A 7,125-nucleotide genomic window follows, 5' to 3' on the forward strand; every position below is an offset into this window, starting at 1 on the left:
CATGTGTTTGTAATGATCACTTTTTGTTGAATAACGAGGTCTTTTGCATGCAATTATGTAAAACATTGGAAATGGCAGAGTAAACCCAACTGATTCAGTTATTATACTAGATGACTGACTGGTTGACCATAGACAGTTCTTTAATAACTTTTTTTTTTGCATTAAAGGAAATGCAAAATTAGAGCTTCAGAGAGTAACCCTGGGAGCCATTTTAAGCACAATCGAGAGCTGTTTGCTTCCTCATGATTCCTGAGGGAACACTATGACCTCTCCTCACTGAATTCTTTATGTGTGAAACTTTATGAAATGAATTACTTTCTTGGTTTCACCTCACTTGGAACTTTGTAATCATGAGTGTGCCTTTCAACAGTAATACCAACAAGGCCTCTGTGTTTGGTGTTCTAAAATGGCCGCCTAAACACTGATGGGCCAGAATCCTTTTCCTACGCTACTTCCACCCTCAGTTTAAAAAAGTACACTCAGGGGGCTCCTCGCTGGCTCAGTTGGTAGAGCGAGCGACTCTTGACCTTAGGGGTGTGAGTTTGAGCCCCATGTTGGCTGTAGAGAGGACTTAAAAAAAATAAAATCTTAAAATAAATAAAAGGTAAAAAGAAAAAAAAAAAAGTACACTCAAAAACAAAAATTCCGCTTGGGAATCTCCTGGTCCCAGTTGGGATAGCCTGACCTTGAGCCCAGCTATTTTACCAGAATGGTTGAATTCCGAAATACTTCACACACCTGGGCCACACCGGTAATACAGGTTTCCAGGACTTAAGGGAGAACCTTCAATGCAGAATTGAGTTAGATGCGGATTCCCAAGAACAGTAGTCAGCAGTGTTGCTGAAGAGAGTGAAAAACATCAAGTGTTACCTAAATATATTCCTACTGTAACCTGGAAACTTCCTGAGTGGACAGTGGACACAAACGGGATGATTTTAAGCTTTAATTCAAGATTCACTGGGGTGTCTCCATTGACTGATGTGGAGCCTACTGTGTTTGCCCACTAAATACATCACACGTGAGGAGAGTTCACCAAAGAGTATTTCCGGGGCCTCCCGGAGGTGAATTGCACTTGTTAATTCCAAGTTTGCACTTCCAGGGCACCGCAACTCCCTCGGGTGTGGGGCCAGAGCCCAGGGCCGCTTGCCCTGCCAAAGCTGGGTGGAGCTTTGCCATCAAGTGATGGTAGTGGGATGGAGAATTCTCTTCCATGGGTATTTTTTTCTTAGAGGGGATCCCAAATAGGGCTGCTATATCCTGACATTTTAGTGAAAACAGCTCTTTGTTTTTCACTTGCTGCTGCTCTCATACCCCTTCTCCTCTTGAGGGTCAAATGTCTGTGCTGTCCCTCCTAGAAAGTTCTTCTGCAAGCTCCTCAGGCTGGGGAGGACTTCTGGTGGGTATACCCATCAGTTCCTCCATCAAGGCCAAATCTAGTCATCTCACTTCGACTCATGATGGGACGCGATACCCACCTCTCTCACTATCTCACTTCCTCTGTGAACTGTTAACTTGCATGTTCCTGTTCATGTCCCTCCCTCCCTTTCATGAACTCCACCTTCTGGAGGCACTCCATACCTCTAAACAGTTTTTTGTTTTTGTTTATTTTTTAAGATTTTATATGAAAGAGCGAGTGAGCGAGCATGAAATTACAAGCAGCAGGGAGGGGCAGAGTGAGAGGGAAAAGCAGACTCCCACTGAACCAGGAGCCCCATGTGGGGCTCGAGGCCAGGGACCTGAGATCATGACCTGAGTCCAAGGCAGGGGCTTAGCAACTGAGCCTGCCAGGTGCCCCACTTCTAAACCTTTTTAGTTTAGGGCTGGCTCAGTCAACAGAGCAAGTGACTCTTGATCTCAGGGTCCTGAGTTTGAGCCCCAGTAAGCATAGAGAATCCTAAAAAAATAAATAAAGTTTTTTAGTTTAATAATTTCATTCTGTGCCCCAAGCTGCACAACTTTAAGCTTACCGAGGGCAGGGAATATTCCTTTAAAATTCTTGTGTCTTCTACCACCAGACCTGAGGGTTCTGTCGGGATCTGTTTGACTGAATAAGACATGTACAGGGAACTTTTCTTAGTTAATGATAAACAAGTACCCCTCTCTCCCCCACGAAATGAAAAATAGTAGACTTCCAAATAAATAGCCAAAATTTCCAGCCTCCATCTTCTTTTTTTAAGATTTTAATTTTTTTAAAAGTAATCTCTACACCCAACGTGGGACTCAAACTTACAACCCTGAAATCAAGATCTTGGGGTCATGAGATGGAGCCCTGCCACATGCTCGGTACTCAGTGAGGAGTCTGCTTGTACCCCCCCACTGCCCTTCTGCCCCATCCCCCTTATGTGTGCACTCTCTGTCTCAAATAAATAAATAAATAAATAAATAAAAGATTTTTTTTTTTTTTTTTTTTTAAAGATTAAAAAAAGAGTTGCATATTCTACCAGCTGAGTCAGCCAGGCGCCTGCCCCCTGCCCCCCGCCCCCCGCCATCTTCCATCTTCCACATGGAGGTGACATGGAGTAAGACACAACAAAAGAATATTTAGACCATTTGTTAAGTCCTGACACATTTTAGTTATTTGATTTGGTGAATTCCTTTATCACAAACCAAATCTTTATTTGTGTGGGTCCTGCCGAGAGCTGTGTATGTAATATTGCATACTCTTGAGTTCGCATGGGCTAGTTGATTGTTGTTTTAACAATGAATAAGGGCCAGTGAGGCCAAGATCAGAAGGTTGGCTCTCCCCGGGGTCAGTTCCCTGCGTGCAGAGAAACCCTTCCACAGTCAAAGCCAAACCCTATTTAACATCTGCCTCCACCCTCTAATTAATCATCTGACCAATATATTAGTTTGGTTGAAGGGATAACTGCATAATTTCTAATAAAACGTTTGTGCCTAAATCATGCATACTTTGTTCCAACTGACACTATCGTCTTTAACAATGAAGAGTGTTTTCCATCATATTTGAGTATCAGTGGAATAATCAAAACATACTATAATAATTGAAGAATATGGAAAAACACTCAGAATGAAAGAGTTGTCTCAACTAAATTTTTTAGGCACCTACTATTTGTGCTAGGTACCCATTATATATGTCACGTTGAGAAATGACTTAACCAGAGATTTAAGAAGAGAAGCAGGTGGGGTACCTGGGTGGCTTAGTTGGTTAAGCATCAGACTCTTGATCTCAGCTCAGGTCTCAATCTCACAGTCACAAGAGTTCAAGTCCCACATTGGGCATGGAGCTTACTTTAAAAAAAAAAAAAAAAAAGGAGGTGGGAGGAGGTGGATTGTGGTGCAGGAAGAAAGCCTAGCTCCTCAGATTTATTTTGGAGAAAGGGAAACTAAGGTCCAGAGAGTTTTTTCTGCCTCAAGCAATGAAAAAAAGCTAAAATCGGAGTTGGTATTACAATCCTGCAGTGACAGGCAAAATCAAACTAGTAATCGTAAAGATATTATGCAATCATAGATTTGAACATTGTCCAGTTTAAGAGAATGCTGTTAGTAATCTTCATTTAACTAGTTATGTTTTTTCTAGCTATTAAGTTTTATACTATCAGTTTTTATTGTACTCTTGGCTTTCACTACTTTCATTAGAAGTTTTATGAGGCAGAAACATTTACTAAAGTTAATGTCATCAAAGAAACCAGGTGAATTAGAACTGAAGAGCCCCCATGAGATCAAAGGATTTAACTTTTGTGGTTTTTATGAAACTTAAGGACTGAAGAAAAAAATAAGAATTTTCAATATGGTAGAGTTTTTAAATGATAAAATTAATAGACTATTAGAGAAAGTTTAGGAAAAAAAGAAGAGATGTATCACAAAAAGGGTCCAGCACACACCACTGTGGCACAAAAATTATTTTGAGAAGAAGTCCCAAATAACTCAATTGTCATAAAGCCCTTCCTAGAAAGCAATCAGGGAAGGCTGACTCCTAACCAGAGATAAGAAGTCTTCACACCACACCTAAAGAGACAACAGTCACATCTATTCTTTTAAGGGCCCATTTATGTTCTAAAAAGTCATTTGTTTTCCCTTAAGTCTCCTTTCTTCCCCTCCTTTATCAAGATGGTATGTAAACCCCAAATTCTTTTTTCTTTTTTTTTTTTTAAATATTTTATTTATTTATTTGACAGAGAGAGATCACAAACAGGCAGAGAGGCAGGCAGAGAGAGAGGAGGAAGCAGGCTCCCCGCTGAGCAGAGAGCCCGATGCGGGGCTTGATCCCAGGACCCTGAGATCATGATCTGAGCCGAAGGCAGAGACTCAACCCACTGAGCCACCCAGGCGCCCCTAAACCCCAAATTCTAACCATCTCTTTGAGTCACATTTTTCTCTGAACTCCCCTATGAATGTTAAGATAAATATGTGATTAAATTTGGTCTTTTTTCTTACTAATTTGTCTCTAATGAGTTTAATTTGCAGAGCTTCAGAACTGAATCTAAGAGGATAGAGGAAAAGTTTTCTCTCTCAACATACCATCAGCTCACCAACATAAAGTCACAAAACAACTGTTTCAATTGTCATATTTTCTTCAGTTTTTTCTACTATGTTTACTTTTTTTTTTAAGATTTTTTATTTATTTTTTTGTTTGACAAACAGAGATCACAAATAGGCAGAGAGGCAGGCAGAGAGAGAGGAAGGGAAGCAGGCTCCCCGCTGAGCGGAGAGCCCGATGTGGGGCTCAATCCCAGGAACCTGGGATCATGATCAGAGGCTTTAACCCACTGAGCCACCCAGGCACCCCTCAACTGTGTTTACTTTTCACTATTAATAATTATTGTTAATATTATAAGCACCCATTCATGATACAACATAATCCTCCAAATTATGATTTCCTGATGCCTGCAAAATATTTCAATGGGATGCTATAAAGAGGTTCCTTAACTGGCCTCTTACCATTGGATATTTGCTTCAAATTTTTTTCAAATTATAAATAATTTAGAAAAAAAAATGTAAGCATAAAGCTTTTCTCCTTTTGAAATTACTTCCATGGGTTATCTCCGACTGCTGCGGCCTTCGAAAAGGGAACATTGACTTAAATATCCATTTCTGACAGATGACAATTAGCAGTAAAGTAACAGAAAATATGTTATAAATTAAACACCTAACGTCTCCATAGAATCATAAAGGCCATGAAAAAAACATAGACGGCATTTAGCATTTAGTGTTCGAAAGACCTGCAAACATGAGGAGAATTTATTCAGTTACAGGAATTACTTGAACTAGATAGACACCCAGAGAAAGATCCCTTGGCATCTTTGTTTTTTTTTCTTCCCCCTACAAAACAAACCAAAAAATAGTGGTGGATTCTTTGAGCAACAAGTCTGTGGAAGCTTGGACTAAAAAGAGTTTCAGTGAAAACGGCCAATGTGAAAGAATAATTGCTGGTGAAAGTTATCAACTTTTCATTTGGTTTTCATTAGCTTTCACTTGGAGGTAAGGATCAGCTATTAGACAGAAAGCAATTGGTGCTCAGTTATCTGCCTCCCAAAAGAACAATCAAGTTCAAGGAACCTTTTCTCCCGGCGATTTCCCTGCATTTACCCATTTGTCCTTCATTAGGGGAGCCCAGGTACCAATTATTCTCACAGGCAATTGATTATGAGATTTCAAAAATGCAGCAGCAACAAAGACATGTTTGCTTTGACGAACCACAAGCCATTCATCTTTAAAAGAGGGGAAAAAACCAACCAAACCACATTACAGCTCCATTTAGAACTTTCCCCCTACCTTGTCATCTAAGGAGGGCAAAATCAATTTTCATTTGAGAGCACCATTTCCTCCTACTAGTTTTCTCTAAGTGGCCTTTCCACAAATGATGTTTGATTATTTCTGAGTCACAACTACTTAAAATCCACATTTATGAGCTGTAATTTCCTAGGTAAAAGCCGAGGGAATTACTGAAAGTTCTTTGTGCCCTCCCCCCACCCATCCCCCCTGCAACATCCTCATGTTCTCTCTTTCCGCGTTGGAGGTTTTAATCGGCAGCTGTAGCAAGCCCGGTTGTGACCTTCCCTAAACACTCTGACAGGACCAAAAATAGGAATCTGCACACAGAAGCTTTTCCTAAACTATCAGGAGTCCTTTTCCTCGTTTGCCAGCTGGTAGTTTGTCAAAATACTGTTTTGTAAATAAATCATCTGCAGAAAATCCTCATCAGGTCAGCTGCAAATGTGTCATTTGGAGGAAAACAAACAAGAAAGCACTTACCAGTTAATTTACTTTGAGGAGAGAAGCTATTCTGATGCCTGGGTGTGACCTCCCGGCTCCAGAATGAAATGGAGGGTGGTTTTCAGAACCGCTACGTTGGACACTCTTTCCCAGCCTCCTCATTTGGCTTTTATCTGGCTTTTGAAATGACACTGTAGAAGGAAAGGGATGTTCGGTTTCATTTGAATGTGGTTCTTCCCCTCCTCCACCATCCTCCATAAAAATTCATCATGTATTCCAGGGGAAAAGTAAGCAATGAACATACTGCACAAATTAATTCTTTTGCTCAGCGTGTTTGTGTGTATAACTGAGGTTTGTTTTTTGAATGGAAATCATTGCTATTGGCTGCGGTGCCGCAGTCTGAAAAGTGATGGGGGGGGCACCAATCCTTCCTTTGTTTGGTGGGCTTTTTGCTTATGAAAAGTCAAGTTAAATGTCTTTCCAACGAGGGAATGAAAAGAACGTTAGAATGTCAAAGGACAGCTCTTCAATGGCACAGCAAATTCTGTAGTGCTCATTAGGAGAAAGATTTCACTCACTGGGTTTCGGGGTGTTTCTGAGAGTGAAGAATTGTAATCACACGTTAATTATGTCTTTTAGTTTTCATTTCTTTGCCTAGGTAGGTTGAGAGAGAACTCTCTGGGATCCGAGGCAATTAAAGGATTGATTTTTTTTTTTTAATCCCTCATCTCCTCCTGGGGTTCTGGCAGATGTGAGCACATCTGTGTATCTGAAACAGGGCTCAGAATTCAGAAATTCACAGGATGAGAAACATAGAGGCTGAAGGTAAGCAAGCCTTGATGTGGTTAGCTTCTCGCTGCAGAGCTAAGTTGATTTTTGTACGCTCGAACATCAGCTCTATCATGTGATACTGGAAATTGAACATTATTAGGTCATAAAACATGGTTAGGC

The 7,125-nt window shown here is 40.6% G+C and overlaps 1 protein-coding gene across 3 annotated transcripts in view; it reads right to left on the reverse strand.

Annotated features, from left to right (window-relative positions):
• Nucleotides 1-6,340, reverse strand: part of CMKLR2 (chemerin chemokine-like receptor 2) — a 44,933-nt gene extending 38,593 nt beyond the window's left edge. For 2 of the 3 annotated variants that reach the window (XM_044241411.1, XM_044241413.1), the window contains exons 1-2: nucleotides 6,214-6,340; nucleotides 1,968-2,044 (exon numbers count right to left, since the gene is read on the reverse strand). The gene's annotated coding sequence lies outside the window, so the exon portion shown is untranslated. The remainder of the gene's footprint in view (nucleotides 1-1,967; nucleotides 2,045-6,213) is intronic. The other variant, XM_044241412.1, reaches the window with a different exon arrangement.
• Between the last annotated feature and the right edge of the window lie 785 nt (nucleotides 6,341-7,125).

Source organism: Neovison vison, chromosome 3, assembly GCF_020171115.1.
Source record: "Neovison vison isolate M4711 chromosome 3, ASM_NN_V1, whole genome shotgun sequence".
NCBI lineage: Eukaryota > Metazoa > Chordata > Mammalia > Carnivora > Mustelidae > Neogale > Neogale vison.